This window comes from Ursus arctos, unplaced genomic scaffold (assembly GCF_023065955.2).
Source record: "Ursus arctos isolate Adak ecotype North America unplaced genomic scaffold, UrsArc2.0 scaffold_14, whole genome shotgun sequence".
Classification (NCBI taxonomy): Eukaryota; Metazoa; Chordata; class Mammalia; order Carnivora; family Ursidae; genus Ursus; species Ursus arctos.
Genome location: NW_026622808.1, coordinates 69,876,234 through 69,887,517, shown reverse-complemented (window position 1 = coordinate 69,887,517; position 11,284 = coordinate 69,876,234). Strand labels below are relative to the sequence as shown.

The window sequence follows — 11,284 nt, the reverse complement described above, 5'->3', positions numbered from 1 at the left end:
AGGACTAGCTGTGCTGGGAGTCCGAAATTTATCCTATGATCAACACACTTTTGTATATGGGACCTGAATATATACAAAATACCCCTTACGATCTCCTGTAAGAGAGCCTAACTACTATACTAAACTGAAACCCCCTTTTTAGGTCTCATGGTCATCAGGATGACTAATCGTTATATACTCCCTTCTGCTTGCCTTGGTCTAGTTTGCTCTCACTTTTTTGTCTTGCCCTCAGAATGGATCATCTCATCGTTCTATCTTTATGCTTGCTGATTCTTTCTCTTATTGAAACCTGCCATTGAGCTCCTCTGGTAGATTTTTCCTTTCAGTTATGGTATTTTTTTTACTCCATAATTTCTATTTTTGCAATTTCCAGCTCTTTATTGATATTTTCTATGTGGAGAGACAGTGTTCTCCTCGTTTCCTTTAATTCTGTAAACATGCTTGAACTCTTTTTTTTTTTTTAAGATTTTATTTATTTATTTGACAGAGATAGAGACAGCCAGCGAGAGAGGGAACACAAGCAGGGGGAGTGGGAGAGGAAGAAGCAGGCTCATAGCAGAGGAGCCTGATGTGGGGCTTGATCCCACAATGCCAGGATCACGACCTGAGCCGAAGGCAGACACTTAACCACTGTGCCACCCAGGCGCCCCCATGCTTGAACTCTTTGTATATGTTGAAAAGAGCTGGTTTCGAGTCTTGTCTAGTAAGTCCAACCTCTAAACTTCCTCAGGAACAGCTTCTAGGGATTGCTTTTGTTTACTGTGTGGGGCCGTATTTTCTTTTTCTTTCTTTCTTTCTTCCTTTTTATCTTCCTTTTTTTTTTTTTGTATGTTTTCGAATCTTTGTTGAAAATTGGATATTTTAAACGATATAATGGGTAAACTCTGGAAGCAAATTTTGTCCCTCTCTAGGGGCTTATTTTTATTGTTGGTATTGTTTGTCGATTTAGTGATTTATTTGAATTAATTCTCTATTCTTTGTTGTGTGTGGCCATTGAAGTCTCTGCTGAGTTAGCTTAGGGGTCAGCTGATGATTAGACAGGGATTTCCTTAAACACATATTCTCCCAATGTACACAGAAGGGTCCTCTGCATGGGCAAATCCTCAACGCTCAGCCGGTCAGTGGACAACTCTACCTTAGCTTCCACTTCCTCCTGGGGTAGAGCCTCAAGGTCAGCCAGATGTTAGACTTCAGGCTCCTCCATGTCTTTGCTAAGCACATGAGCAGCCATAGGCGTGTGCATGCTAACCCATGCATGTGGCCTTCCAGATTTGCAGGAATATTTTAGAGCTTTTCAAAGTTGCTATGGACGACCATTCCCCAGGTCTGCCTTTTAAGGTTTTTGGCTAACCTATTATTCGTCTCAAGCGTTATTTGCTGCTTCAGGCAGTTGTGCAGTTGAACACTTATCTGTAGATGTTATTGGAGGATGTCCTTGGGGAAAAGGTTTTTTGCACTGGGTGAATTCTGAGCTCCAAATCAAGTGAAATAAAGTGGGTCTTTCAAGTGGTGTCTTGTGGAGACCCTCCAGACCAGTCAAATAGTGACAATTCTCTTGGAATGGGGCTTTGAAGGAGCTCCGCCCCATTCTGCACCCTCCAGTGACTGCCAGGCCATTGCACCTGTTGGTCTTCCCAGTTACTGCAAAGCTGGGGGCTGTAGGGAGAGGACGGGCAAGTTAAAACACCACAAATCTCACTACTTTTATCATGACTCAGCTGTTTATCTTGAATAAATCCTCACCCAGATTGCTGCAAGTACCCTTGGCTACTTTTCAGAGCTCTGAATATGTTGATTTTTTTTAACCATTTTTGGCAGTTTTCTTGTTTCTTTTATGAAGGAGAAAATTGGGGCAGGTCCTTACTCTGCCAGTTGCACCGACATCAATAGAAGCACAGTTTTAACTACTGTGGATATTGGTTTTTCAGGCAATGTCAGGGTAGTAAAAGGGACAGGAAATTACCAGAGGAAGACAATAGGAAGTGAGAGCTGCCACAGGAAGAAAATGCAGACATATCACCCTTGGCCAGCAGTGTGGGGGAAAGGGCTCCTCTCTATCAAATGCTCTTGAGTCTATTCTTTTCTCATGCCAACTGTATTAGTTTGTTAAGTCTGCCATAACAAAGTACCGTAGACTGTGTGCCTCAAGCAACAGACATTTACTCCTCACAGTTGTAGAGGGAGGAAGTCGAAGATCAAGATATGCCAACAGAGTTGGTTTCCTCCGAGGCCTCTCTCCTTGGCTTGCAGATGGCTGCCCTCCTGCTGCCTCCTCACGTGGCCACCCCTCTATGCATGTGCATCCCCGGTGGCTCTCCATGCATCCACACTTCCTCCTCTTAAAAGGACACAGTTGGATGTTGGGTAGGGCCCACCCTAATGGCTTATTTTAACTCGTCAACGCTTTCAAGGTCTTACCTCGAAATACAGTCACATTCTGAGATACGAGGGGTTGGTCAGGGCTTCAGCATAAGAATTTTGAGGGAAAAAATAGTCTTGTCAACAAATGGTGCTGGGACAATTGGATATGCACATGCAAAGCAATGAAGTTGGACCCCCACCTCACACCATATACAGAAATTAACTCAAAATGGATCTAAGAGTGAAAACTACAAATTCTTAGAAGAAAATGGGTGTAAATCTTCTCGACCTTAGATTAGGAAAGAATTTCTTATGATATCTAAAGCACAAGCAACAAAAGAAAAATAGGTAAAGTGGATTTCCTCAAAAGTAAAAACTTTTGTGCTCAAAGGTCACCATCGAGAAACTGAAAGGACAATCCTCAGAAGGGAGAAAATATTGACAAGTCATATATCTGTTAAGGGACTTGTACCCAAAATATATTTAAAAACTTTTGTAACTCAACAGTAGAAAGGTAATTCAATTTAAAAGTGAGCAAAGAATTTGAACAGACATCCTCCAAATAAAATATACAAGAGGCCAACAAGTATTAGAAAGAAAATTCTCAACATCATTAAAGATGCTCACATCGTTAGCCATCAGAAAGGGAAATCAGAACCTCAACAAGATACCGCTTTACACCCACAAAGATAGTAATTAAAAAAACAACAGACAATAACAAGCATTGGGGATGATGTGGAGAAACTGGACCCTTGTACACAGCCAGCAGGAATGTAAAATGGTGCAGCTGCTTTGGAACAGAGTTTGGCAGTTCCCCAAATAGTTCAACATGATTATACCATATGAACTAGCAATGCCACACCACTTATGCATAACTGAGAGAACTGAAAAACCTACGCATGAATGTCATGACATCATTAGTCACAGTAGTCACAAAGTAGAAGGAATTCAGTGTCACCGACTAATGAAAAGATGAGTAAAAGGTGCTGTGAGATTCTCCATACGATGGACTATTAACCCACAGAAAGGAAGGAAGTACTGATGGGTGTTACGCCATGGATGAACCGTGAAAACATCATGCTAAGTGAAATAAGCCAGTTACAGAAGGCCACATGCTATATAATTCTATTTAAAAAAAGCATCCAGAAAATGTAAATCCATAAAGACAGAATAAGCAGTTGCCAGTAGGCTGGGAATTAGGGGTGAGGGTGGTCGAATGGGGAATGACAGTTAACGGGTATGGGGTTTCTTTTGGGGGTGATGAAAATCTGAAGATGGATAATGCTGATGTTTGTACAAACATGTGAATATACTAAAAGCCTCTGAACTGTGCACCTTCAGTGGGTGGATTTTACGGTCATTGAATTCTCTCACTGAACTTCTAGAAGAGCAAAAAGAGCAATGTTTCTTTCGAGGTAAGGTGAGCACTAAGACACCTATCACGGGGTGCCCTCCTCTGACTGACTGGGGCCGTCCTCTGACTTACTCTCAGCTGTACTCTTGAGAGCCGAGGGCGCCATTCAGTTAGCTGGACACGTGACGAGTCACGCTGAGCATTTCACTAGAATCATATCGAGTACCAGGCCAGCCTGACATTGGGGCGGTGGATGCTTCCCCAAATCTAAGTGTTGGAGGCCAGAGAAAACCACCGCAAATTTTCGCAAAACCTGTCACGAAAGGCTATCAAATAAAAAAATGGATTTATTTGTGATTGATAAGATGTTTTCTTAAAAAGTATCTGGAATTCATTGTTTTGAAGTAAACAACATTGTGAGGACTCTTGGCTCTCAAAGAGGTGTTGACCAAAACATCCTGCAGGGCGCCTGGGTGGCTCAGTCGGTTAAGCATCTGCCTTCAGCTCAGGTCATGATCTCAGGGTCCTGGGATCGAGTCCTGCATCAGGCTCTCTGCTCAGCAGGGAGTCTGTCCCTCCCCCCCAACTCTCAAATAAATGAATAAAATATTTTTTAAAAAATCCTGCAAATAAGAGAGAGCAGACAACTAACTCTCTTTGAGGCCAACACGGTTGGAACAAAAGTGCTTGAGGTCCTTTCCAAAATTATGAGCATTTATTCTCGCAGGAAAAATCCAAGAATCAGCACCATCTGACCTCAACGGGACCCTGGAAGATACTTGTGCTACCACACTCAGATTGTATCTACCGAGTAACTAAATAAACCACATCATTCCAAAGCTTGTCATTCTGACACATTTCACAATTGCTGTATTTGCTTCAAATTATTTGGAAGAGGTGGAAGTTGCTCCAGACTGTTTATGTTTCTGTCCCTTTCCTGGAGGCTAAGGATAGTCAACGAGACAGCTGGCAGTATTCTCAGCTCCAGGGTTCTGGTAGGCGGTTTTTATTTGGGGGGTTTGGAGATGGTTTTTTTAAAACTGAAATGGTCTGTCCTCTCCCTCGGCCTCTCCTTCCCTCACAGGAGGACTGTAGTAATTGTGGATCCTGACATTGGTTTCACGACGCCCCAGCAAAGTTTCTCCAAAGGATACGGTTTCCATTGGTTCGTGTCACTGAGTCATTCAATAACATTGGGCAAGTTCCTTCATCTAAGTCACAAATTCTTTCAAAATAGGTTAGTAATACCTTCTTCACAGTGTCAGTGAGGACTGAGCAGAGCATGTGAAACAGGACTGTGGACCGCCACCCCCAGGTGAAGCCATCCTCCTGGGAGTCTGGGTTTGGCCTGATGGGGAGCCAGGCAGCCCAGTCTGTGCGGCCCGGGGAGGCTCCCCTACCTAACAATGCATATGGTACACAGCAAATAGTAAGTGGTAGCGAGTGTAGTCATTATTATTATAGGTACTTTTTCTTGCAGGAAAGGTGAACTTGCCTCTAGAGAGGCTTGGATTCATAGCAAAAAGGAAATTAGCAAAGTTAGGCTGCCCACACCAATTATTTGTTAGGTGTTCTCACATGCGTTATTCCACTTAACCTTCACAACCACTCCATGAGAATATTACCACTTCTCTGTGACTGACTAAAATCTGAAACTCAGGGGCTCCTGGGTGGCTCAGTTGGTTAAGCATCTGCCTTTGGCTCAGGTCATGATCCTGGGGTCCTGGGATCGAGCCCCACGTTGGGGGAATGGTCCCTGCTCAGCGGGGAGTCTGCTTCTCCCTTGCCTTCTGCCCTTCTCACGGCTCCTGCTCTCTCTCTCTTGCTCATGCTCTCTCAAATACATAACCTTTAGAAAAATAAAATTAAAATTTTAAACATAATAAAATAAAAATAGAAAGGAACAATTCCCCCATAGAAAAGAGAAAAAGAACAAATTCCATTTGGTAGATCTCCAATCCAAAACCTAATTCCTAGACTCGTATCTGATGATAATTCCCATGTTAACATCCTACGCCCAGGCTGTCTCCCAATATCCATTCTCCCCTTCTTCCGCGCTAATTCTGCTTTTAGCCAGTACGTAACTTTCCAGGATGATGGCTACATTTCCCAGCCTCCTTTTCAAATAAGTGTGGTCCCATGACCAGGTGATAGGCAATGGGAAGTGAACAAAGGTTACATGCCCAACTTCCATGTTGTGTGTTAAAAGGGAGGGCATGGCAAATGTGGACGCAGAGACGTGCCGTGATGGAATCTGTGGGCAAGGACGCCACCCTAAAGGAAGGGGAGTGGTAAGACAGGCAGAGCTTGAGTTCCCTACTGCTACCCAGACTTCCTTTGGTTTATTGTACTGTCTTTTGGAATCTCTGCAGCAACAGCCAAATTTACATCCTAAGTACAGCAACAAGCTTGCCAAAAGAACAAGCCCCCTCCATTCAAACTTTCTACTTCTTGAACCACTGCTCCTCCTTCTCCCCACCCTTAAATATGGGTGACAACCCCACTCGGGTCTTTCCTTACACCTGGTTTCTCTCTCTGCTTTTGCCCTTGGAAATCTCATCTACTCTCATAGAAGAGGACTTCAAACCCTCCTAACCCTAACCCATCTCTCAGCACCAGCTCTGCTTATCGACCTCTCCTCCCTGGTGCGTTGCCACCATATCAAACTTGGTATGTTTAAAACCAAGCCCACAGTTCTCCCTCTCTTTCTCACACACACTCACACACTTGCACACTCACCACAGAAGTAAGGGTAGACAATCTGTTCTTTTCCCGACGCCTTTTAGTAAATGGAGCAAATGACACCACCATCCTGCCAGAGCCCAGGCTTAAAACTCTAAAGCAGGGGCCACAATTTCAAATGCTCAGAGACCAGGCAAGTAACAGGCAAAAGTGGAGATGATGGAGAGCTGAAGAGCTCAGGACCAACCTAAAGAGAGCAACCACTATGTGGCTGAATTCTCACACGTAGGAATGTAGCTGCAATATTGTTCTGATTTTTCAAAATCTAAAAAAATTTAGATTTTATGCTGTATGCAATCTCTCTCGATCTGTAAAAAGACAACAAAAGCTATCTCCCACAGAGCTATTCAAAATACTGAACTAGTAATATAAATATATGGATCAGTAAGTAAATCAAAATTTCAAAGCAAATCTTACGCCATTTTCTAAACTGTATTATAAAACGACTTGTTAAATAATATAATTTGTGGCAGAAATAATTCATCAGATCATTCCAGTAAGGGTAAATCATCTGTTTATATTTGGAAGTTGTTCACTTTTTGATGCAGTTGTCACTAAACTTTGTCCCCGTATGAGTCATGATCTGACATAGGGAACAACATCGAATTCTTCCAGCAACTCCCCCATTCAACTGATAATCACTTGATGAGTTAAGTAGACAGTTTTTCTGAACATCAATGATAGTTTAGTGTTGAATCCTCAGCTTCTCATGAATAGCAATTACATTTAAACATTTTCTAGACTTATAGTCTGAGGCTTTTATATGTTCAGTATTTCTGTTAGTGACCAAATCACAAAAATCATTTGTTGAAATACCTTTTACCCAGTTGGCTTAATTGTTCACCCTCAATTTTCGGAACTGCACAAACCAGTTGGCCAAATTTTGGGACTCAGTAAATTGAAAGAATTGAAAAGTCCATTATTTTTCACTTTTGTCCTCAATTACCTTTTCATATTAGCTGTTGGACAATCTTAACAGTTTTTCTATTGAAATTAATACTTTGCTTAGTTTCAAACAGTATATCTATTTTTTTTATATATCTCTACCTTCCACTTGTTTCAAAGTTTCCTTTATTTGTTAATGTTATGGACAGAGTGTTTCCCCAAAATTCATATTAAATCCTTACCCCCCCATCCCTAACATGATAATTAGAATTAGATAAGGTCACAAGGTGGAGGTCATAAGGATTAATGCTCTTATAAGAATCACTAGAGAGGGACCCCGGGGTGGCTCAATTGGTTAAGTGCCCAACTCTTGATTTCAGCTCAGGTCGTGACATCTCTGGGTCATGACATTGAGCCCTGTGTTGGGCTCTGTGCTGAATGCGAAGCCTGCCTGGGATTCTCTCTCTCCCTCTGCCCCCCTACCCCAGGTGCACTCTCTCTCTCTCTCTCTCTCTCAGTCACTAGAGAGCTTGCTTCCTCTGCTCTGCTCTCCACCATGTGAGGATGCAAAGAGAAGTCTGCGGTCTGCAACCTGGAAGAGGGTTCTCACCAGAACCTCCCCCGTGCTGGCACCCTTATCTGACTTCTAGCCTCCGGAACTGTGAGAAATAAGTTTCTGTTGTTTGTAAGTCACCCAGTCTGTGGTATTCTGTCATAGCAGCCCAAACAGACTCTGACAGTTTACATACATCCTGTTGTTTCCTCTATATAGTTCATTAAAATATCAACTACGATAATTAGATCATTTTTCTCATTAAGCTGAAATAAATTTTGACATTTCCATGAAAATATCATTTATGAAGGCCAAAACGCTTAAAACATGTTTTTGAAATGACTAACCACTCTGTTTGTTTTCTGACAGTGAACATACAGAATTTACTGATTTCCAAACTGCTTTTGAAGCTCCAGCACTTCCAGCTGTCCATCAAGGTTCGATTTTCTTTATGTAATTTGCAGTTCTTTCTGATCTTTATTTGATGTGTGATAGTAAATACAGCATATTGAGAAAAATATGAGAATTTCTTGACTTATATCTTGTATTGCTTTATCCAAAATTAATTAAATTTGACAACTTAGTGCCAAGTTAATACATCCAAATTTTTTCTAAACTTTTGGCTGAAACCCCAGACTCTAATATTACACTGGTACTTTTTGTACCAAATCCAATGACTTTTTTTTAATTGTCATAAAATACTCCAATGACATTTTTATGGAAATATTTTTCAATGAAATATAATTTTTCTTGCCCACAAAAAAGTTCAATGCATTGTATTAAATGTGGTTCTCAATGCCATAAGATCAACAAAAACCATTATCTCAAAATTGTGAAATTTATATTTTAAGCAAATTATTAAAACACCTTTAAGTAAAACAAATAAAGTTTCTTTGATGGTGATTGAAAATGATTAGCCTTGGGAGAGGGGCTAGAGGGTGAATCAGTTGTCAATGGCCAATGATTTAATCGATTATGCCTATGGTAACGAAGTCTCAGTAAAAACCCCAGAGGACAGGGTTTGGAGAGCCTCCCTGCTGGTGAAACATGCCGATGCAGGGACAGTGGGCCACCTGGGAGAGAGCAGAGCAGCTCTGTGCCCTTTCCCACGTAACTTGCCCTATGCATGTCTCCCATCTAGCTGTTCCAAGTACGCCTTTTTATATAAACTGGTAATCTAGTAAGTAAAAAATTAAATGAACTGCCTTGATTTATGTTTTCCAAAAAGTTGTCTTCTCATCTATGTTTTGTAACGAGTGGGTCCATAGAACCCAAATCCGTATCAAGAGCATTCTTTTAGAAATTCTATTAAATATTTTCATAAAAATGCCCAGTTATATAATGTCAAAGATTTCACTGGAACAAGTTTTAACAGCAGCCTGATGAGATACACATTTAGAACTTTAATTTTTTAACACATAACTTTTGAGCACTATTTATGTCCAACTGTACTGCCACTACCAAGAAGTCAAATTCTTGGTTGGAAAAAATCAAGTTATTTTTCATTCCAGAACCACAGATTTTATACAATAAAGTTTATTAAATACAAGTTTCATTTTGTGCAGATTCTTGCACAGCATCGAAACAGAAAACAGGTGTCAGGCTGGGATTCACCCCGATTATAGTTCCTTCTCCGTTCTGCGGTAAGATTCATACTTATTATATTTAAAAGTCTTAACATTTTATACAGATTTTTCTCTCTTCATTCTAGGTATTTGTTTTTAATATTTTATAATAATATCTTAAGTGTATAAAACTCTCCCCAACGACTTTCAAAAGAATTACAAAGTGCCAAGAATAAAATTATCTTAAGCTGGTGATTCTCCCAAAGCAATCAGTATTTTGTTAAAATGAGCAACTTAGCCAGTCCCTTCAGTGACACAAGTCAAACTATGCCATGAATATTTCTTGGACGCAGCTATATCAGAAGGCCCATTTCCAATGGTACTAATATCCTAAAACTATCACCAGTGAGTTTATATTAAAATTCATATTAACTAATTGTAACACTAACCACAGTTACTATAATACTATTAACCATTAGGTATTTCAATATTTTAACCATCAGTATGGTGCAGGATGTGTACTGGCTAAATCAGCTCTGGTCTCTCTGCTGGATTTAGTCCAGGGGCTGCCAGTTTTAGCCTCTGACCAAAACTCCAAACGAGATTATCAATGGGTCCTGCATTTCAGAAACAGCTCTACAAGCATAGTCCATGGTCACTTTTTTGTGTGGGATGGATATCAAGTGATGGCACACGTGGACCACTTCACTGCCTGTGGTAGTCATTGTAACTTCCCACCCCTGGGTTTGGTTCTCAGAAAAAGACTTCCTGTCCTACCAAACTTTCTGCGGTAAAGATTTGCAAATCCTGGCTACACACTAGAAATGGGAGGGAGGGGGAAAATGGAAATAGCAATCCCTAAACTAATATTACCAAAAAAGCATCTTGCCACATCTGCCCCTCCAACTTAGATCAGTCCAGGTCACGATTTAGTTCCCCGAAAACTTCCCTAATCCCCGGCCAGCATCATCCACCTCCTCTTCCCTCTAAATGATCACAACATAAAAGTCTCCCTCGTCTCTTTTAAAACACTTAACCACATGCTACCCTCTGATTATACATGGCTCCAAAATAAATTCCAAACTCCCCGTCTAGCATACCTTGCTCCACCTATTGTCCCCCACGAACATGAAATCATATTGTTTCCCTTCATATAGTCTTTGCTCCAGCCGAACAGGACATTTTCACCCATAGATCTTAGGCGGTCATTCCGCCGTGGCTTGCTCAAAAAACCTTCCTCCACCTGGAGCACCCTCCTCCCTCATTTCTTGTCTCCGGACTCCGTCAAGGTTTGGCACAAAAGCAACTCTCCCGGGAGGCCTTCCTGGATTCCCTAGCAGGCCTATTTCCTGAGCTGTCCCAGTTCTTCTCTGACCGTCTGTCGCTCCAGGAATTCATCCTGTTCGTCCTCAGACAGCAGGGACTCGGCAGGAGTCCTTTCCGAGACCCCATGCCCAGGGCAGGCCTCCGGTTTGCTGAATGACTCAACAAACGAAGGTGTTCCGTCGGCCTCACCAGACAGGCACCTACTAGGAGCCAGGCATTTCGGTCTGCGCCGGGACACTGGCTCCTGATCAAAGGAGCTTACACTCTATTCACTAATTCAGAGTTATAAGTACTATGAAGGGCATAGAAGTGACCTGGGACACCGCCTTGCTCACGGGGCTGTGAACGCAGACGGCTTCTGCCCTTTGCCTTGGTTTCTCCACCAGCCCGCAGCCGCCCGGCCCCCAGAGCCGAGGCACACCCTTCAACCGCGCGCTGTCGCTTAGCCAGGTCTGTGCAGCCGCACGCGCTCAATCCCGGCGTGCCCCGCGCCCCGCC

General features: G+C 42.1%; 1 long non-coding RNA gene across 1 annotated transcript; it reads right to left on the bottom strand.

Moving 5' to 3' along the window:
- Positions 1-449: 449 nt before the first annotated feature.
- Positions 450-11,252, bottom strand: LOC130543642 (uncharacterized). Its single transcript, XR_008959141.1, has 2 exons — positions 10,561-11,252; positions 450-1,656 (listed from the first exon to the last, which is right to left on the bottom strand). It is a non-coding gene; the product is annotated as an uncharacterized LOC130543642 (long non-coding RNA).
- Positions 11,253-11,284: the final 32 nt, after the last annotated feature.